This window comes from Marmota flaviventris, chromosome X, assembly GCF_047511675.1.
Source record: "Marmota flaviventris isolate mMarFla1 chromosome X, mMarFla1.hap1, whole genome shotgun sequence".
Lineage (NCBI taxonomy): Eukaryota > Metazoa > Chordata > Mammalia > Rodentia > Sciuridae > Marmota > Marmota flaviventris.
This window is the reverse complement of record NC_092518.1, coordinates 4,362,045-4,384,311: the sequence shown is the minus strand read 5'-3', so window position 1 is coordinate 4,384,311 and position 22,267 is coordinate 4,362,045. Positions and strand designations below refer to the sequence as shown.

General features: G+C 50.6%; 1 protein-coding gene across 2 annotated transcripts in view; it reads right to left on the bottom strand.

The window, feature by feature from the left end:
* Tbl1x (transducin beta like 1 X-linked) overlaps nt 1-22,046 on the bottom strand; it is a 180,130-nt gene extending 158,084 nt beyond the window's left edge. Inside the window, exon 1 of one of the 2 annotated variants that reach the window (XM_071606828.1) lies at nt 21,943-22,046. The gene's annotated coding sequence lies outside the window, so the exon portion shown is untranslated. Of the gene's footprint in view, nt 1-20,250; nt 20,386-21,942 lie in introns of those variants that run through there. The other variant, XM_071606826.1, reaches the window with a different exon arrangement.
* Nucleotides 22,047-22,267: the final 221 nt, after the last annotated feature.

Here is a 22,267-nt window from a genome sequence, read left to right as displayed (position 1 = left end):
GGAGAATTCATGGTTCCAGCCCAGCTTCTCAAAGGAACGGGAATACCAAGCGGAAAGGAATCTTTTACAGGACACCAGTACCTACTTGCATAGATTCGCAAGACTGCCAATTTCCAACGAGCATTCTCAAGCCAGACCTACCTTTCTAATTTTTTAGTGGTGCTGGGGATTGAACCCAGGGACTTAAAGACTGCATATTCGAAAATGTCAGCTCCTCATTCCTCAAGACACAGAGGCTAGACAGAGTAGCTCAGGGGCAGAGGACACTGCCCAGCATGCACAAGGCTTGGGTTCAATCCCCAGCACCGCTACTCGTGGTGGTAAAAACTGCATATGGTACAACCCAGCGGCTGAAGAGTTGTCTGGGATCATCATCAGCCCTCTGTAGGGAACACGATGGATGTGTGCAGACTTTGGGCTCGGGGGGTATCTCAGTGGTAGAGCTCTTTCCTAGCATGTGTGAGGCGGGAAGGGGCAGGTGGGGGAGCCAGAGTAAAACAGGTTGAAAAATAACCTCCAGCAAGCATAGAAATTTCTAGAAAGCATTTGGGAAAGTGGAGTACAGCACTGCGGAGGTTAGAGACTAGTCCATCTCTCTCAATTCACACCGAGTTCCACAAACCTGTTGTGATTACTTCCAGCCCAGAGCAGACACCCAGCCCAATGCCCCAATCTGCACTTCTGTCCCCAAATGGATCTTTCAACACACTCCCTAAGCTTCAAATGGCTTCATCCCTCTCTCACACACACACACACACATGCGCGCGCGCACGCCACTCTCTCATGAACCTTCTATTCCTGTGACATGAATTAATGATCAAAACATCTTGATGCAGCCAGGCAGGCAAAAGTTCCATTTCTTTCCAAGTGGCTCCCAGCTCACTGTGCACAAGGAACATTCCGGGCCCTGTTAAGTGACAAAGGTCACGCTGGCCCAGAGTGCTCCTTTTTCCAGAACCTGTGTTGCTTTCCAACTGCTCAATCTTGGCGTTAAAGAGGCTGGCTCGTTTTCATGTAAGTTTCCTTCCCCACCGTACACATCTGGAGATGACCATGACCATATCATCAGGACATCTGAGATGGCCAGCCCTGTCCTTGGAAAAGTGACAGCTTCATTGTTCACAATCTGGCTTTTTTTTTTTTTTTTTTAAATGAAGCCAAGTCCTCCTTCCAATTTAGTTCACATACTTCTATTTTAATCTCCTTTCACTACGTGTGAATTTCTAGGTCATCTGCTTGACAGACACTCCAGCTTGGTGTCCTAATGACCAGGAAGACAAGGCGAGTTAACAGGTTTTGGAAGAGCCGGGGAAGGCCAGAGCCATCTCCCTGCACCTCCCAAACCACTGTCTCTCCACCCACCTGGGAAAACAGAAGCCTTGCCCTACCACTACAAGCAATTACCTGACTATTAACATTGCAGTGCATTGCAATGAGTTGCTACTAAACCAAGGAGATTCAGTTTTTTATAATCAAGCTATTCTCTTACCTGCTGGTAGCCCCCAGAACGTTTTGCGTGGCTGACTCGACTATAGCAAACTGAGGTGACTAGAATCTTCTACAGTAAATGTTTCCCCAACAGCCTTCCTAAAAGGAGTGCTGTATTTCCTTGCTATGTGCAACCGAGCTGGGCAAGGGAGGAGAGCAACCCCACTCACTGCAGGGCTGGGGCTGGAGCTCGGGGGTAGATAGCTTGCCTAGCATGCACAAGGCCCTGGGGCAGACCCCCAGCACTGTGTGTGTGTGTGTGTGTGTGTACACACACATATTTTCCCACTCTGCATTGTCCTGGGCTTCCCTTTCCCCCGATTTATGTTTTCATACTCAAATCTTTCAATCACCAAAATAAAACAACTTGAATGCAGCAGCAGGCCACATAACCCACCAGGCATCAAACACACCATTACTTTCTCAAGATAGAGCATGTAGAGCAGAATATAAAAAGTTGGTCCAAGCATGCCTGACAAATCTAACCAGAGCGTAACCTGCACTGCCATTGACACCATTAGCCACTGGCTGGTAATTAATTACCATTGTGCGTCCACTGGGCAGAGGCACAAATGACATTTAAAGCGCAATCACCAATAGAGAATTTTCTATTGTAAAGCCTGTAATCCCAGCTACTCGGGAGGCCGAGGCAGGAGGACCACACGTGTGAGGCCAGACTCAGCAACTTAAGGAGACCCCGTTTCAAAACGAAAAATAAGATGGCTGGGGTTGTTGCTCAATGATAGAGCACTTCTATATGTAAGTCCTAGCAATGCAAAAAAAAAAAAAAACATGAGAAAGAATTTACAATCTTGAGGAAAAGAATAGTATTTGCAATCTAGGAAAATGCAAGCATAAAAGAATAAATTGGCAAGAGGCCTTTTGGAGAGGAAATAAAAAATTTTTTTAGCTCCTTATGAAACCTCTTATTAAAAAACAAGTTTTTGCACACCAAATAAAAGATTCCTTTATTTTAAACTGAGCAATCATTTAAAAGTATTAATAAAGCCTGAAGAAGTACTACAGTACACAGCAAAAGATAAAAAGTCATGACAGGGCCAGGTGAGGTGGTGCACACCTGTGATCCACAACCCCGGAGACAGGGGGATGGCCAGTTAGAGGGCAGTGAGAGCCGACTCTGAGGAGACTGTCTCAAAGAAAAAGGGCTGGGGGTGCAGCTCAGTGGCAGAGCACTTGCCAGTCTGCAGAAGGCCCCTGGTTCCACCCCCAGCACTGCAAGAGAAAAATCAGACTATTCTGCAACCCAACCCTGAACCAGGAACTGCGGTCACACACGGACAGGAGGCTGCTCAGCTCAAGGCCCCGTCTCCAAATCAAATAGAAAATGGGCAGGGGATGTGGCTCAGTGGTTAAGTGCCTTAGATCCAAGAAAAAAAAAAAAGAACCTCGTGATTCTGTTAGTCTTGTCAGTCAAGGCTGGGGCTTCAGGAGACCCTTGCAGTGCCCACAGGCAAGCTGCAGGGGAGTCCCACAACCTCAGACCTGGAAGAAAGGTCACACAACCCCACCCCCACCCCCTGGGAAAGTCAAGTGTCCTAAGTCTAGTTACCTACCTGCTAATACTCCACCCCAAAAACATGTCACTCAGGGAGAGATCAGCAGGAGCCCTAGACTTGATCTCACATGGACCTTTAGGTGCAGAAGTTGGGAGAAGGGGGAGAAAATGACTGTTGGTATCAGGCTGGAAGCCAAATGGTACTGGAGTCTGTGAACAGTGTTCAGCTGGTGACAGGTTTTCCCTTTCCAACGCAGTCACGGGGAGGTTCGGCCTGCATCTTGGGTTGGCACATTCCTCACACCCACAGCACTCCTGGGGTCCGTGGGCCCACCCTCCCATCTCTGCCCACGGGGTGACAAAATGCTCACAAGGAATGAGCCACAACACGATGAACGTCAAAAGTTTTAAGTGAAAGAAGCCAGACATAAAAGTCCATGGATTGGACTGGGGCTGGGGTTCAGCGGTAGAGCGCTTGCCCAGCACGTGTGAAGCTCCGGTTCGAGCCTCAGCACCCCATAAAGATCAATAAAAGCACTGTATCCATCTACCACTACAAGAGAAAAATTCAAAAAAGGTCCATGGATCCCATGATTGGATTTCTACGAATGGCACTGGAAGTGGGGGGGGGGGGGGGGAGGGGCAGAAACTGCTGCAGTGGGAATATCAGCCAGTGATGAAAGGAGTGTTTTAAATTCCACCGTCCCATGGAGAAGAGGCTCCCAAAAGGGCCTGCGATCCTGCCAATCTCCTGCTCTCCGGAGCAGAGATGCCGACGTGAGCAAGCCGAGGTCAGCCGCAAGTCGGGCCTGGAGGTGGTGCAAGGATGAGCTCGGGAGTCCCCTGGGGAAACCCAGGGGTCCTGATCTGGCCTGCCCAAGAAAGAAAAGGCAGGGGAGGACCTTGACCCCCTCAGGTTCCAAGGAGCACGTGCAGAGGTAGCACAGAGCCTGGCACCAGGCTGCCTCCCACCCCACCCCAAGGCCACCCCTGCCACCAGCATCCGGGAGCTGTCAGGCACACAGACCTGGGCCCAGCCTCCCACACTTGCTGAATCAGAGATGCAGGGCACGGGACCCAGCCCTCTGCCTCAGCAAGCTCTCTGGATGGTGGATACATGATGAAGTTAGAACCAGTGGACATGGACAGCAGCATTACCCATATAAAAAAAAAAAAAAAGAAAGACACCCAAATGTCCAACAACTATGGAATGGATACCCAGATTTCCCTGCCTCCAGACAACAGAATCCCGCCCAACAGTGAAGTAGGAATTAATGACATACAACACCCAGGAAGCCCCAAAAATCATTATGCCAAGGGGAAAAAAAGCCAGGCAAAACCCAAACACAAAGCAAAAAACAAAAAGCAGAATTCCAGGAAAATGCACAGTAACTCAGAGCCCATGGGTGGCTGCCTGGGGACAGGGATGTAGGGAGGCAGAGGGAGTCCAAAGCAGCGCAAGGAAACTTCAGGAAGCGATGGAATATTTGCGAGTCCGATTGTGGTGCAGGTTTCACAAACATGCATGTGTATTTATGTATATGTGAGGAGTTAAACTGCACTTTATGCCTACTTATGCTATATTTCAATTTTGCCTCAATAAAGGCAAAAATAAGGCAAGCAGATGGATCTTAACAAGCACAACGTGATTCCATGTGGTGAAAAACACTACATATTTGATTGTGGACAGGCAAAATGGCTAGGAAATGATCTACACGCTGCGCTCCTAGACTGGGTACCCTGATTTCTCAGCCAGGGGCGGAAGAAGAAGAGATCAACTCTGAAAGGCTTGGGCTCTTTGAAGTTAGCCTATAGTCAGTTATTCCCTCAGGGGAATAAAGTAAGAGTAAGGATAGGGACTGGCAAAAGAAACCAAAGACCAGAGGGCAGATCTGAGGCAGGGAGTCCAGGAGGCCCAAGTAAAGGACAAACACTTTCAGGGGGGAGGCCAGCTTTCCCAGAGACCAAAGGGAGGAGGAGGAAGAGGCCAGTGCGGGGAACCCGACCACCAGGACGAGACACAGATACTCACCAGATCAAAGCCCAGGTAAGTGACTGCTCCGGCCAGGGTCTGTCATCCCAGCAGCTCCAGAGGCTGAGACAGGAGGATCAAAGCCAGCCTCAGCAACAGTGAGGCCCTAAGCAACTCAGGGAGACCCTGTCTCTAAGTAAAATACAAAATAGGCCTGGGGATGTGGCTCAGGGGTCCAGTGACCCCTAGTACTCAATCCCCAGTACCCAAAGAGGGGAAAAAAGTGAGCTCCAAAGTCTTGTTTATCCCCTCGCCTTGGAAAAACGGTCCACTTCCCTGGCATGCCTGAAGACGGAAAGTGCTATTATTCCTTCTGTGAGCCCAATGGGAGTTAAGTCCTTCAACTTCAACAAGCCTTTACAGAGGCACCAAGTGCCTCTCTTGAGACTACCTGGAGATTTCAAGCTACGGAGACAGGGTTTTCTGACCCTAGCACTAGGACCTCTGGGGACTGGATGACTGTTGGTCGGTGTCAGGGGAACCAACCCTGCACTAAAGGATACCCTTCCTGGCCTCTACCCACAGGATTCCAGTAATACCCTGTCCTCACTTCTAACAACAAAGGTGCTCCCGCTGAGCACCAGTGAGCCACCCACATCCTGGGCCAAACCCCAGCTTCCTTCCCAGCCTCACATGCAGTGTCCCGAGAGGCACCTGGATTTCAAGATGAGCCGGGGTGTTTGCTGTGGCTGTTCTCAGCTCTCCAGGGACAGCCCACCCTCCTTAAGCCAGCCCCACCCCTTAGCATTTCTCACCTGCCCCCCTGGGGCTGGGACACACCATTCCCCATCATGTACCCCCAAGCGGACAGTGAGCTCCCTCCCTCCCCGTGCCAGGTGAGGAACTAGTGATTCCCACGTGGTTCCACCTTGGAGCCTGCAACAAACGCACCATTATCCTGACTTTCCAGCTAGACGAAGAACTGGAGGCAGGGAGCCCACCCCACTGGCCTTCTGCTCCCCCTCCCTACCCAGCCCTCTCCTGGGCAGTGGAAAGAGGGAGGCGAGATACGTCAATCCAGACTCACTATCTAGAAAGCTCCACCACACACAGATACTCCTTCCTGGAGACTGATCTCTAAAATATCCAGAAAAGGGAAATCTAGAGATGAGCGCCCCCCGATTGCCCATGGCTGAAGGAGGGGACAGGGAGCAGAGACAGATAGCAATGGAGGACCACCTTATTGGGGAATTAAAATGATTTCAAGCTAGGTAATGGCGAGGTCTCCACAACTTGGCAAATTTACTGTGTATTACCATTCACTTAAGATAGGTGACATGATGGCATCTCCTTTACACTTCAACACTGTTCAAGAAAAGTTCCAGGTGTAACTCAGTGAAACAGCGCTTGCCTAGCATCTCCAGGTCCTGGGTTCCAGGCCCAGGACCAGAAAAAAAAAAAAAGGAAAAATGGGGGGTGGGGGGGCAGGCGGCTCCTATCAAATGAAACATTCAGGGAGATTCTGCCCCCCAGAAGGCAAAGCCAACATTCATGGCTAACCCAAAGGAAACAAAGTAATACACAGCTTGCAAAGGAAATTAGTGCCCAGCCTGAATCTCTAATGTATCCAATTCCACTGTACAAGACCATTGTTAACAAATGCCCAACCCCATCCCCCCGTGTGGACACAGAAATTCCACTCTGATGAACATCTGTGCCACCAGAAACCCATCCAGAAAAATACATGTGTTGTCCAAATATAGAAGGTGGAATGGAAAAGCAAACACAACAGGAAATTGGAGAACGGTGAACTTTACTTGTAGATAGAAACCATGAACAGAGCCCCCAAGTTCCCTTAAAGGGAGCGCCACCCTGAAAAACCAGAGGCACGCCTTCCAACAGGACCCTTCGCCCTGCCTCTCCAAGAGGGCAAAGAAACCAAAATTCAGGAAGGACGACCTATCCTGCCATTTGTACTTGCACCCGAATCCGTAAAAAATGAAACAGTGTCCTATTTCACCCAACTTTCTTGGAAAGTTGTACAGAATGTTCAAAACATTACAAAATGCAACTAGGAGGCAGCTAACTGGGGGGTGGGGGGAAGCAGGGTGTAGCTCAGGTCAGGCAATTGCTAGCAAGTGTTAGGCCCCAGGGTTCCACCTCCAGCAACTGCAAAAAGAAGAACTCTCCGACTCCTGGGTGGCTGGGAGCTGCACTGAGTGGGATAAAAAATGAAATGTTTCCATGAGCTAATCCCATTCTATATTTAGTTTGAGTACACTAATGTAATTAACTAGGGTTATATAATTTTTGCTAGCTTCAGATTTCCAATTATAAAGCTCCACATACAATTATTGGAACTAAAATTGATTTGATTTTTATTTCCACGGAAAGACAAAGACGGCTCATTTTTATACCCCCCAGCTTCTCAACGAGGAGTTAGCCGCCGGCTGGGTGTGCAGGATGGGAATGGCCCCCAAGAACGCTCTCTGCCAACTGGGTTCTATCTATATTCCCTGAGGTTGCTGTGCTCAGATTTCATGTCCCAGTGGCTGTCCCACTTGGTCTCCCCCCATTCCAGCCCTGCACTGTCCAGCCTCAACTCGCAGAAAGTGTAGGGAGACGCCAGCCCTGCCTACACACCCCCCACGTCCACTCAAACAAAATCAGTTCAGGTGTGGGCCTCCGAGGCGCGCGTGGGGCTTGGCTGGCTAATAGATGCAGAATGACCCCTGCAAAGACACTTAGCAAAGACAAAAGAGGATCCAGATCCAGAGGTGTCCAGCCACCCGCCTGCAAGGTGAACTAAAGATCGGCAGGAGGCACACCTTCCTCTTCTAGGGGGTGGGCAGTGGGGGGCACATGCAGCTTATTGCTGAATACTCTCTGCACCTGCCTTACACTTGGTTTTAACTATTAGAGGAGCTTAAAGGATCTCTGGAGAGCTGGGACAGGGCACAGATCCAGGTTGTTTTAAAAAAAAAAAAAAAACCTACTTCTTTTCTCCTCTCTCCTTGCAGTGGGTGCCTTCTGAACATTACTACAAAGAAAAGCAAGGCTTCCTTAAGTAGAGATAAATAACCAAAGGAAAAATGAATGCCTGCGCAGACGCCGAGGTGCCTTCATGACGTCTGGCTGAGGAGTCCCCTCAGTATGTGGAAGCCTGCAGACACTCTTCCCCGTGGACTCCCCTTCCCTGTGGACTCCCCGGCATCCTTTTATATACAAAGTTACACTGGGAATTGGTATCTGCAGAGGGGAGAGAGACACACAGCCAAAACTACACCAGCCAGCACACACACATACCAGAGCTAATTCAGCAATCCCTTCCAGTTAAATAAACAAGAAAGCAGGCCTGGAAATCCCAGAGCAACTTGAGGTGGACAGTCAAGGGTTTCATGAAAACTGAACCTGCAGCCCTTCTCAGCAAAGGGGTCTGGCCAGCAGGTCCACCCCTCACCTCCACAGTGGGGTCCCACTTTGGAATTTAATCTTGATATGCACTCACTCTAACACCCGTGATGCAGCATCAATTAAAATGAGCTTTACCATTTAAATGAGACTCTAATGTGACAAATGCAAAAATAACTTTAATAGCAATCATGATGGATAAAACGCAGCGCGTCGGGGACAAAAACATCAAACCAACAGCCAGACTTGGGGCACCCAAGCACTGTCATCCGCACCCAATTCTGGCACTGCCTCGTCCCGTTTCCTTTTGAAGTTTGAACCACTTCTTCCACACAATGCCCAACTCTCTAGAGCCCCGGAGGCATCTGTCAATAAAAGCAGCCGATTTATAAACACAATGAGGTAATTAGGAAGACACTACAGAATCAGAAAGGGTTCAAAAGCTCCACACTCTTGCAAGGTTTCCTCGGGCACCTGCAACCAGATACTGTCATCGGCTTCTCAAATATTTTTTCAGCTTTATAATGTTTTGAACCAATAAAAAAAATAAATTTAAAAAATAAATAAATAAAAACAAAGCAAAACCCACTCATCTAAAATGTGCAGGGTACACCCCGTCATTGAATGTTCTCTTCCCTAAGGAAAATCCCTACTTTACTCCTCCAGACCACTATCTAAACCTTAAATGGGGAGACTGCAAAGTCACTTGGCCTGTGTGCAACACACACACACACAATGACCTTGGTACTTGGAGAGACACAGCCTGTGCGTCTCTGCACAGAAATTTTGGCTTTGTCCCATATTCCCAGCTTCCGGGACCCTAAACATGATTTCAGAGCACACACCTGTACCAGTTCAAGTACCAGCTCCCGTGCCCCACCCTCATGATTTATGAGCTCCATACGACTGTTAGTGCATTTTTCCCAGACTAAATTCAGTAGATATAAGCATTATAAGCATTAGACTATTTTTAAATGAACCTTTTCACGGTTTCTTCCTGCATTCCAGTACATTCTTGCTGGGCACCTGCCCGAGAACTTGAAACTCTGAACGGCTTTGAAGACTAAAACCTGCAATGAGTCATTTCTATCCCCTCCCCCTTCCCCAAATATGAGGACTGTTTTAAAGGAAACACCACGCCAGCCCCGTGAAATTCAGAGTTCCCAACATGTAGGGGGAGACAGACTTCCAGGGGCTTCTCCCCTGGTCCTCATCTGGTGGACAGTCATTTCTCTTGTGAGCAGAGTGTAAGCGGTTACTGGCTCTTATTTTCACCAACTGCAGGGCTGGGTCCACCTCCAAGGTCACTGCTTCTGGCTAGTTTTTTTGTTTTTGTGTTTGTTTTGTTTCTTTGGTACCAGGGACTGAACTCGGGGGCACTTGATAACTGCGCCCCATCCCCAGGCCTATTTTGAATTTTATTTGGAGACAAGGTCTCACTGAGTTGCTTAGGTCCTCACCATTGCTGAGGCTGGCTTTGAACTCATGATCCTCCTGCCTCAACCTCCCAAGCTTCTGGGATCACAGGTGTGCGTCTGGCTGGTTTTTGACCTATTAGAATACAGATCATGGGTTACGGTTAAAAATTGGCATGGAATCAGCAGCAATATCTCAGAAACAAAACCTAAGGTGGTAGTTTTTTCATAGTCAAATTATGAATTAAAGCCAGCTGTAGTCCCAGCTACTTGGGTGAAAAGGATCCAAGTCAAAGGTCAGCCTCCACAATTTATGGAAACCCTGTCTCAAATTTAAAAAAAAAAAGAAAGGTCTGGGGATGCAGCTCAGTGGTAGAGCACGCCCCATTTCAATCGTTAGTACTGAAAAATAAGTTTTTAACTTGGGGTTCTTGAGTTTTTACCAACATGGAATTGGCATTAAAACTGCCTGGTATTAAAATGCCTGATAAGAAGGGAGGGGGGTGTTGTGGTTCAGCAATAGAGGGCTTACGTAGCATGCTTGAGGCCCAGGGTTCAATTCCCAGCACCACCAAATAAGTAAATAAGTCTGATAAAATTCTGGGAGAAAGAATTTATGGCAAAGACCCAAGTTTAATCCATCCCCCACATAAACAAATGGTGGGACCATGAATTCCCTCCTTCCCTTGTTGGTTTTCAGAAGTACAATCTGTAACTACAACACCACCTGGATCTTTATAGATCCCAGGAATTCTGTGTGCAGAGTGGCAGTATAGATTTCCACATCACATGGCTTTGGTGACATCCGTCTACTCCACTTCACTTCCCATCTTCAAACGGACATCAAGATGGCACACTTCACAAAAGGCACCCAGAGGACCAGTCTGGACCCAGAATCACCCACAAGGCACTGGAAACGGAAGCCGCGGGCAGGTGTGCCTGGTTCCCTCCAGTTCTTAAGAGGGATTTCATATGGTCTCACTGCATTAAAGTATTTGTTATTAAGAGGGAAGGAAATAAGACGGCACCTCATACAGTAAGCTTTTGTCGGTCTAAACCTCCACCAAGAAGTCAAAATAGAAGTGCTTGCACAATTAAAGCGTGCCCCACACCTGCAGATGCTGAAGCCCGAGACCACGAGCTGATCCTCAGCAGTACAGAGACGGGTTGTTTGAAAGGGGACCAGGGCCCTTCTGTTCCCCCTCCTATGAGGGGGACGTTAGCAATCCATTTCTCAACACACCTGGAACAAGTTTTCAACCTCCCGGAGAACTGGGAAAGCAATCTGGCTGGTGAGGGTCTCCCTCCTCCCTGCTTCTGTCCCCCTGCCAGAAGCTGGTGGCAAGGGTACCGGAGAGGGAAGCGGTCAGTGCCAGCTATCCGGGGTCATGCGGCAGGTTCCCAGCTCCAGGGAAGCAAGGGAACGTTCCTGTTCGCTTCTAAGCATTGCAGCTACATCCACGATTGGAAAAATAGGCAGACACCCTGGTCAAGAATCAACACCGTGAATTTTGCCCTGAGCATCGTCTGCGCTTATTTCACAGCCTCTCGGAGACCAGAGACACTCCAATACTCTCGAGAATTACTCAGAAACGTCCTAGAGCCCAGAGAGTCTAAACCTTCTTTTTTCTTAAAACCAAAATAAATAACTTACCAGTGTTTACCAAAGTAGTGCTTCTTTTAAGCATGGGGGGAAAGATCATCTAAGCACAGAATGTAAATAACTGTCCGTCTCAACATTTCATTGTTTTAGTCAGCTTCTTCACTGCTGTGACTAAAAGACCACCCCAGCAGAACAACTGGAGAAGAGAAAAAGTTTACGTGGGAGCTCACAGTTTCAGAGGTCTCAGCCCATAGACAGCCGGCTCCATTCCTCGGGCTCAAGGTGAGGCAGGACATCACAGCGGGGCACGAGAGCAGCTCACAGGCCGATCAGAAGCAGACAGAAAGGCTACTTGCCAGACACAAATATATACCCCAAAGCCACGCCCCCAATGCCCACCGCCTCCAGCAACACCTGCCTCCAGTTACTCAGTTAATCTCTATCAGGTGATTAATCCAATCGTTTCTCCTCTGAACCTTCCACTACAAGTGAGCTTTGGGGGAACACTTCACATGTAAACCATAACAATCATCCTGGGCCATAATCTTTTTTTTAAAAAACGGCACACCTAACGTTTAAGTAGTGCCCATCAACCCTGGCAAAATCACCACACCTGAGAAGAGCTCGCCCAACCTCTCGCCTCTACTCGGGAAGACACGCCCAGATTACGTGACTTCATACAACCAGGCAGGACACCAAGGCGAGACTTCAGTTTCCAAACTGTCAGGACAAGGATTTTTCCAGAAAATATGCCATCTTCTCACAAGATCCAAGGTGGCTCCCGCCAGGCTGAGGCAGGAGGATCGAGAGTCCAAAGCCAGCCTCAGCAATGGTGAGGTGCTAAGCAACTCAGTGAGACTGTGTCTCTAAGTAAAACACAAAATGGGGCTGGGGCTGGGGCTCAGTGGTGAGTGCACCTGAGTTCAATCCCCAGTACAAAAACAAAAAAACAAAACCCGAGATTAAGGTTTTTCAAACACAGCAAGCGGCAGCCAGCTGTCCTCAACCTTGCATTGGAGTACACCAAAAGGAGGTTCACAACTAGCACCAAACACAAGGATCCATTTTATTTCTCTGACAAATGAACAACTCGGTATCTTTGGTCTGGTTTATCTTCACAGGATTAACCTATGGGGAAAACTTCAAGGGCTCTTCAGTGACCGTGCATCCTATTTTCAAAGCAAAAGCCACGACTTTGACCTTCTGATCCCTTGTATATATGAACAGTCCCTGAAGGCCTGAGTAACAGTTTTTGGCAGTAGGTACAAAGAAGTCCCAAGTCCATCAACCTGGAGGCAAGAATAAAGTCCAGCAAAAGAGGGGATCTTCATCAAACCCCCAGCTAAACGCCTGCAGCTGTTTCGCTCTGGTTTCTCGAACACAGCAAGCAGCAACCAGCTGTCCGCAACCTTGCTTTGGAGCACACCCAGGGCTGCCTTTCCAGGGAAAGTACTTTGGCCACAGAATGCTAAAGCAGAAAGTTTGCATGTCGTCAACAGGAGGGTCACGGAAACTGCTGGAAGAGTGGGGGATTCCCCACGGGGCACTTCATAAAAGTGCAGGTGTTCTGCAGAAAGGGTGACTGCGGAAGAAGGGATGCTGTCTTTGGGGTGCTGGGATTTTCTCTATCCCCATGGCGGTGGCAGTCCTCAAAACCTTGCCTAGGCTAACACTCATAAAAATCATAAGCCCCCAAGGAAAGCTGTCGATTTCACCACACAGCAATTACCAAAGCTATTCACATAGACTGTGATTACACAGGTGGGATCCTACATGTATGTTTAAATATACTTCTAAATATATGACTAGCCCGGGAACTTAAGCCGGGGGGAGGGAAATGATAAAGCAGCCAACAGGCACAGTGACCTACACCTGTAATTCCAGCAGCCCAGGAGGCTGAGGCACGAGGATCCCGAGTTCAAAGCCAGCTTCAACAACTTAGCAAATGTAGCTCAATGGTTAAGCACCCCTGGCTTCAATCAGTATCAATTTTTTGGTACTGGGGAGCACCCCCCCCCAAAAAAAAAAAAACCATAAATAAATAAATGGAATTGCTAGAGACCATCATTACCAATGAAGATAAAACTCAGATCCCGTTCCTGAATTTGGAAATACAGGGAAATAGAAGTATTTTGAACTCCAAGCGTTATCCAATAATTCCATCTCCTTTAACACAAGAACCCTGAGTGAATTTCTCCGTCCCTCTGCCTCCCTTTCTCCCCCTAAGAAAACTAATGCTGGAGGAGTTCACCAATTTGCCCCCAGGTGCTCTCAGTAACTACATCTGACTGCAAAGCACGTTCCCTCGTGACACTGATCACCCATCCAGCAGAAGGGCAAAATCCCTTGATTAGGCTGGGTTTGGGGCTCACTAGGAGTTGGGGGCTGGCTCAGGATGACTGGAGCCCACAGGAGAACCCCACTCTGGACACCCCTTCCCTATGCACATTTATAAAACCCAGCTCCACTCCCAGCTGTCCAAAACACCCACTCCCTCAACCACCCCACCAGCTGTCGCAAAGACGCGGGCAGAAGCAGCAACCCCGAGTCCAGCAAGCAGCGAAAACTTCAGACAACTGCTGCTGACCTGCACCCTCTGACGTTTCTCAGTCACCCTGTGCCGGGTGAGATTCCAAGGTGACCCTCATTTCACTGAGTGCAGAGTGGGTCTGCATCAACCCCAAAAGTCACAAGCAGACCTAGTCAATCTAAGATGACGTCAGTCAAACCAAAAGGAAGACGCTGGCCACCGTGCACTTGAACTTGGGGCTTTACTGTACTTGTGTCCAGACACAGCTGAAGAGACCAGCAGCCCCTTCCCCCTACACCTAGCGACTTTATTTCTAATCAATCATTCTTCAAAGCTCATCTCCAACCTCTTCCCCTTCCTTACTCCTGTGAGCACCTGAAACTGATTGTATCAGCACCTACTGGGACTTGTTTCCTAATACGCTACCCGCCCCCAATACTTGTATACCTTGAGAACTACACAACTTGATATATATATTTCTCCTTTTGGCATCCTCCTCCCCCACAGAACCTTGACCAAAACAGATCAGTACCGTTGATTATATAACTCAAGGTCACCACTTCTTGGTACCATTAACATTGAAGGCTGAATCATCCTGTGATGGGGGCTGTCCTGTGCTCCCCACTGTACAGTTAGCCCGTTTTTCTGTTGCTATAACAAATAATACCTAAAGCTGGGTACTTTATAAAGATTTACTTAGCTCACAGTTCCGCAAGTCCCAGGTCAGGCTGCCAGCCCTCTGCTTGGCTGTCGTGAGGGCCTCGTGGCTACATCACAACATGACAATGGACTAGGGCGGCAGGATGGGAAGGTGTCCAGGAGGAAGAGAGTCCACGGCCAGACAGGAAGTCGGAGAGAGTCAGGGCCAGTCTTGCTCTTTCAGAAGAGCTTGCTCTCACTCACTGTACCAGACGGACCAGCATGAATGCCTTCCAAAGGCGATGCCCTCTGACCTAATCACGTGGCACTAGGTCCCACCTGTTAAAGGTGCCACTTCTCAACACCACCTCACCAGGGACCAAGTTGCCAGTCCATGAAACTCTGTGGGACACACTTGGGTGGTTTCCAAACCATAGTTCACGGGTCCCGGCATCCACTGAACTCCAGGAACGCCTTGCCCACCGTGACAACACATAATGTCTCCACATACTGGCAGAGTTGTGCCCTCGGCGGGGGGCACAATGGCCCCAACTGAGCACAAATCCCAGCCCTCGATGTTGAAGATACCATATCAACATTCTCCACGTTCATTTTTAAGATTTTTCCCTTTTTTTTCCCCCCTGAACACACGTCATACCCCACATCTTGATCTCTCCATTCTCAATGGCCAGGAACAAACTTAAGAAAGCAAAGGAAATGGCACCCAACTACCTTGGATTTAAAAAAAAAAACAAAAAACTCTTCCATTTTTAATTTTAAATTCGGTCCAATTCTGTTGTCGTTGTTATTTTGTTCGTAATGGGTGCCAGAGATTGAACTCAGGGTACTTGACCACTGCGCCCCATCCCCAGCCCCAGTTTGTATTTTATTTAGAGACAGGGTCTCACGGAGTTGCTTAGTCCTGGATATTGCTGAGGCTGGCCTCCAACTCATCATCCTCCTGCCTCAGCCTCCCAGGCTGCTGGGATGACAGTTGTGTGTCATTGTGCCCGGCCCAATTCTGTTTCTTAATGGTTTCCAATTCACTTCCAGCAGGCTGGGAAGCCCCATGAATATCTGAAAGCACTGACAACGGACAGAAGGGCCATGCAGGAGGCTTGCTGGCCCAGCAGCAGCCTGGCTATGGACTCCTTCACGGCTACCTTGTCCCCTGAGACTGTCAACTCCTGTTCTCAGACACAGGCTCTCGCTGACCTTTGGACACACGTCAACTTTTTCCAGTCCCTTCCCACATCCAGCTTTTATTCTGGTTCTCACTTGTGCTGATCTGGCCAGATGGGTCCATCTGGGCAAGGCCGGGCAGTGAAGGGCGGGAAGGAGGGAAGGGGTGAAGGAGGGGAGGGCGGAGGGGAAACTTTGCCTCCAGTCTCCGGCTGAAGAGGCCAGTTATTTCCTTCATGCTAAAAATAGTTATGGAAAAAAAAAAAGTTTATCTTTCCAGTGTTTAAAAAAAATGTGTTTACAGAATGACTCGAGTCGGGCTTCCTGATTGGAACTATTTTTTAAACATAATTGCTGGTGAAAGATTAACAATTTATTGCATGTAGCGTACTACACTTTTTTTTCTCCTTAATGGAGGGAAATGTCGGGAAACCAAAGTAGGTTGGTCTTGCCTCCCTCACGACAATGTCACAGTCAGAGCCTACTGCGGGATCCTGACCCGATGGGAAATAGACAAGGGGCAGCCCTAGGGTTTGGTGGGCTGCTCTGCTACCCAACAGGTAATGGAAAGGGACCTGAACTGGGGCACTGGGGTTCCCCTGCAGGTGGCTCTTCTGAGCCTGGCCTCCCTCCAGAGGGACCCTGTTACATCCCCCAGAAGAAAGCCATGGGCATCCAGGTTTCTAAGTCCTGACACCAGAGTCCCCACAAAAAGCAAAGGCACAGGAGAAAGGGGACAGGGCAGTACTCAGAGAGGACAATCTTTGATAGACACCAAGTTAGGTTTCTTCCTCCATCTCCTTCACAAATTTCTAATCCAGAGCTATAAAAATGCACAGAACAACACCAAAAAACCATCAAATGAGCGACAAAACAACACTGATGTGAGGGCCCAGCACCCAGGAAAACAGCTAACAGCAATGTTCGAGTTTTCTGTTTGTTTGTTTCATTATATTTTAAATAATTTTGACTCTTGCAACACTCACTTTTGGAAGGATTCCTTTTCATTAGCCTTTTAATAGGGAAGATGTCAACCTCAAGAGATTCAACCTTAATCTGGGCTCCCTCCAGCCCTCCTTCATCTGGGTACTTATAGGAGCCCCAGGTACCCAGAGCCAGAGAGAACTTGAAAATGTCACATACAATTCAGCACAGGACCCTCACCGACTGCAGCTGGATCAAGAGCCTTCCAATTATACCATGTGGTGTGTTCATTGCAGTCCACTCAGGTGGGCCGTGTGGGGACGGCGGGACCACTTCTCACACAGGGAACCCCCTGCCTTGCCCAAAGTTAAACACTCACTAGGGGTTTCATGTTTCTCGTTTTCTGACTGGAAGCTGGCCCTGTGCACCCCAATCTAAAACTAACACTATTAATTTCAGGTTAAGACATGTCCTCTTTTTTTTTTTTTAATCAGAGTTTATTTAAACTTGAATGCCTCTCCCCTCCACCCAAGAAGTACACCCACCTCCTTTCTTTCCTTAACCTTCACTCACTTCATTAACTACAGAGCAGTACCTGCTTCAAAACTTTTCCACTACTGAATACAGTGGCCACTTTCCACACATCATTGAGTACATGAAATCCACTTAGTGCAAATGATAGGACTGATTTTTAGTGAATTTAAGTCTAAACAGAAATGTCTGGCTTAGTGACTACCATATCCAATGGCATGGCTACAGAAGAAAGTAATCACCGTCAGAGTGTATACACAGATTTCTACCCACAGTCAGTATAGATTCTCACACGTGTGTAATTTATAGATTTTTGCCTCCCATTATGGAAATCCACACTAGACAGGAAGGCAAAGTAATACCAAGTTTCAGAGTTGGGCTAGGGGAACCACCCAATCTTCCCTCCCCCTCCACTATGAGTGAGCATGTCATTTAATGGCTATAAGGGTTAGTGTCCTCAGCTGCAGAATGGAAACAATAATTGCTATCCATAGAGAGCCAAGTGCCTGCAAAATCCTCAGTTCAGGACAGTGGAGTTATATAAGGACAATTGTTCTATCTGTGCAAGAACAATTAAAATTTGCAAGAGGCTTTATACTTTCAAAAACTTAACACAAGCATTCTCTTTGGGCCCTTGCATTACCCAGAGAGGACCACTCTGCTAGTAGTAATCCTGTTCATTTTTACACTTAGAAAATGATTCCCAGGAAAGTTGCAGAAGTTCAAGGTCAAACAACCCATCAGCATGGTGGGCCCTGTCAAGAGTTCAGGCCAAGTGGAAATAATCCACATGCTGACATCACCAGTCAGGATGAGGACAAACTCAGGTTTCTATTCAGCATTCTGTTGGCCACAGGGCTGGTAGAAACTTTCCTAACCACCCAGGAAGGCAGACTCATGATGCCATCACACAGACTTCAAACACTGAGGCTGTGCTAGATAAAGTAGGACTCAGTACACCCCGGTGCCCCACACCTCCACGTGGTATCCAGATTCAGTCCATTACAACACTTCTAGTAGTAGTGTGAGGGTCTGGGAGGATTGGGGATCCATGCATGAAAAGCAAAGGATGGAACTCACGGAACCCTCAATAAAAGAACAGTCAGAGCCAGCACCTGAGGATGCTGGTAGCACACACCCACTCCCATTCCCAGTGACCCAAATGGCAGCTTTGCCATGCCTTGGTATCCCCCCAGCAGCTAGTCAATACACTTTTGAATGAATACCTGTCCATCAACATAAAAAGAGAAAGTTACGTTCTTACTAAGATGACCTAGAGTACAATCAGTGATATTGATACAATTGATAAAAAGAAAACCTCCAGATTTTGAAACTTTCACCTCTGAGTGCACACACAACAAAGTGATTACTTGGTCTTTCCAAACAGTACTGGCAAACTGATCTCCTCTGAGCCCATCAAGCACGGTGGGGTGGGGAGAATGACCTCACTACACCCCAAATTCCCCATTTGGGTCCCACAGGTGTGTGCTTGACTAAAGAAAGGCCGGAGTCGCCTTTAGGAGCCATTTGAATATGTAGCTCAAGTACCTGATAAACTTCAAGTTTTATTTTTTAATTAATCACCCGACTGGGTGGCTTGCCCCCAAAATATGCAGCACCTGAGACAAGAACACCCTTTAAAATACAAACGTCTTAATAGTTCCATACTAAACAGTCTCCTTTTTTTCTTCTTCTTCTTTTTTTTTTTTTTTAAATTGTGTCTTTTCTAAGAATGAGTTGTAACCTTTTTCTAAGAGCCATTTCCTACCCCCAAGCCACGGGAGCCAGGGACCTTACAGGGCGCTCCCCTCCTCCCCCTCCCCTCCTAGAGTCCCGCCCCCTTCACTTCCAGCATAAACCAGGGACTCACTGGGGCGGCGTGTCAAGAGAGGAAAACATGCAGAAGTCGTGTCAAGCCACACGACAAGGCAAAGCAGAACACTTGCACATGCATTGGGGGGGGGGGGGGCGTTCTAGGTTTGCTCCACGACACCACCAACTCAAAAAGAAACACGCCGGACCTTAACTTTGTGGAATTTCCAATGCAGTTGGCTTGGAGAACGCCAGGCCTTGCAAAGAGCGAGCCGGGCACCCCCACCCCCAGCCTGACCGCGCACTAGCAACGCACGTGAAATCCAGGCCCTATCCAGGCCCTATCCCATCGCAGGCGGGCCTCGGGCGACCCAAAGTTGTGATAAGGCGGTTATCACCAACCTTCTAAGGTGCACCCCCACCCACACTCCGAGCTCCCGCACCTGCCTAAGGAAGGTGCCCCTGGGAAGCAGGGAAGGGCTGCCGACGAGAGGGCACCACCCGCTCCCCCAGCCCGGGAGCAACAGGTCTACACCCTTCCCAGGCCGCGCTCGGGAGGCAGACCCTCTCCGGTCCAAGGACGCTCCCTTCCACCCAGATCGCCGCCCATCGGGTCCCCGCGCTGGGACCTGGAGTGGGGGCGGGGAGGGGGCCCCCGACTTCCTTGACAGTTCCTGCGCCTCCAAAACTGAGCAGACGCGGGGCCCGGGCCGCCTCGCCCGCCACTCACTCCTCTGCGCGCCGCCGCGCTTCCACCCGGTTCCGGGAGGGCCGGCAGCGCCCCGGGATGAATGGGGATCCCCTCCCCCACGGGGAATCCCGCCCCGGCCCCCGGCCCCCGGCGGCACCGGGCTGCCCCGCCGTTGCCCAGGAGCCAAAGACAAAGGGGCAACGGGGCAGAAATCCTGCGCTTTCCCAAACTTGCTGGCCACCTCCCCCTCCCAAAACAAAGGCGCACCCCCAGCCTCCGCCCGCGCCCCACGCGCCCGCACTCCGGGGTCGGCCACACCGGGGTATTGTTCAGCCTCCGGGGAGCGCACCGCGCCCCCACCCCGGGCCCGGGCACACTCGGGGACCTGCCCCCCGGGAGCCCCGGGCGCGGGGGGGAGGGTGCGGGCGCCCTGGCGGCGGGCCCAAGCCCCCGGCGGGGCGATCGCCGCGCCCCTCGGCCCGAGAAGTTTGCGCCCCCGCCCCGGACCGCGCCGGCCGCCGGCCCCGCGCACTCACCTCGCCGCCCGCAGCGCAACTTGTGGCCGCGCCGGGCCGCGCTGTTCCTCCCTCGGCCGGCCGTCGCCGAGCCCGGGCCGTGCCGCGGCCGACCAGGGCCCGGCGCCCCGGAGCAGCCGAGCGCCGCCCCCGGGCCGCCCCCGCCCGCCGCCGCCGAGTCCCCGAGAGGGCGCGGGCGCTGGAAAGTTTCGGTGCCGAATGGCGGCCGGAGGGCGCTGCGGCGGCGGCGGCGGCGGGGCGGGGGCGCTGGCGGCTCCTCGCTCCCGAGCGCGGAGAGTGGGGGGGGCTGGGGCGGGAGCGGCGGCGGCGGCGGCAGAGGGCGGGACGGCGGGAGGGACCGGCACGGGCAGTGACCTCTGGGGGGAGCGGCCGCGAGCGCGCCGACCCCGGCCGGGAGGAATGCCGCGGGTCGCCTCCGCTCGACCCTACCCCAGGGCCTGGGGGGGCGCACCCCCAGCCCTTTCCCTCCCCCGCCGGAGGGGGAGGGGAACCCGCGTCCCAGGCGGCCCCTCCCCTGCACCCTGGGGGGGGGGACGAGTCCCAAACCAGCAGCCCCTCCCCCACGGGCGGTGGGGACTCCAGGCCTGCCCCTCCCCCCACGACTCCCCAGGAGGATCTGCGCCCCCACCTTATCGCTCGATGGGGTGGGGGGGACCTGCACCCCGACAGTTTCTCACCCCAAGCCTTACCACCCCACGCCTAGGGTGGGGAAAACCCAGGCCTCTCTCTTCTTGCTCTGAGCCCTGTCCCTCACCCGTGGGGAGGACAGCAGGACTGGGGGGAACCTGGGCCTAGACCCCACCCAGTGCGAACCGAGCCTTTCTACTACTGTATTAAGAGGCTGGGCACCCGGCCCCCCCCCCCACGGTTCCCAGTTTGGGGGACGGGGACCTGGGCCACGCTAGTGTTACCCTCCCCCACCTCCAAAAGAAGCCGCCCAGCTGCCCCAACAGAACCCCCTGCAACCTGCCTGAGGGTCCGTCTGTCCTGAAATGGTTTACCCCCGACGCCCAAAATTGGGGACTCAGAAGGAGCCGGGACCTCTGCAAAATACCTCCCTGGGAGAAAAGCCAGAAATACGTGAGGGAAGTCTCAAGACAACCCGGGTGGGTGCCAGAAGCTAAGGTGGAAGCGTGCCAGGAAGGGGTGATTGGGGGTACCCGAGCCCTGGGATCTCCACGCCCATGCCCCCACCTCCAGGCCTCAGACCTCGGGCATTTGCAAAGTGTTTCGTGTTGCAAGGCTTATATGGCCCAGCCCTGGTGCGCCAGACTCCCAGCGCTCCTTCCTCCTCTCCACGTTGGGGCCGACTCCCCACCACTCCCGGCCTTAATTCAATTAAAACAAATATCCGCTCCCCCTCCCCAGCACCTTTGGTGTCTGCCTCTTTGAATATTTTTTAAGTAAGTTTGCCCCTCCCTTTGGTATATAATGAGCTTCGTGTTAAGAGCCCAGTACACTCAGCAATTTATGCTATAACCTCACTTGCTCCTTCCTTGAACACTAGACCATTTGTTGTTCTGGTTGTTGGGGGAGGGGGGGACCCGAGATGAGTTTTTAAGGGGCCGGTCCTCCATCAAAAAGGCGGACCTAAAAAATCACCCTGCAAAATACTGCTGTAAAGCGTCAATGATGTAAAACGACTGTTGCTACACTATTATTAGAGCACATCAATAAAAAATACACACTTACACAGTCTCCATAATTGTGAATCAGCAGAATAGATTGTGTCTTATTATGTATCAGTTGCCATTGAAGACCCCCCCAAAAGGACTTGGTGGGGCCTTCCCTGGAGCCTGCCCTTCGTTGCTCCCGGGCTCCCTGGGCTTGTGCAGACTGAGGCTGAGGTATGACATGCAATCGAAAAACGAAGGGTGCAATAGACAAACCCGAGCGAGCTCATGATGCAACCCTGTCCCGGTTACACGTGCTTCCCTTCCCCCCACCGCCTGCTGGTGGGAGCGCTGCGTTTTTTCCGCCTGTAGGGTCACATTGTGGCTGATTGATTCTCCTTTCG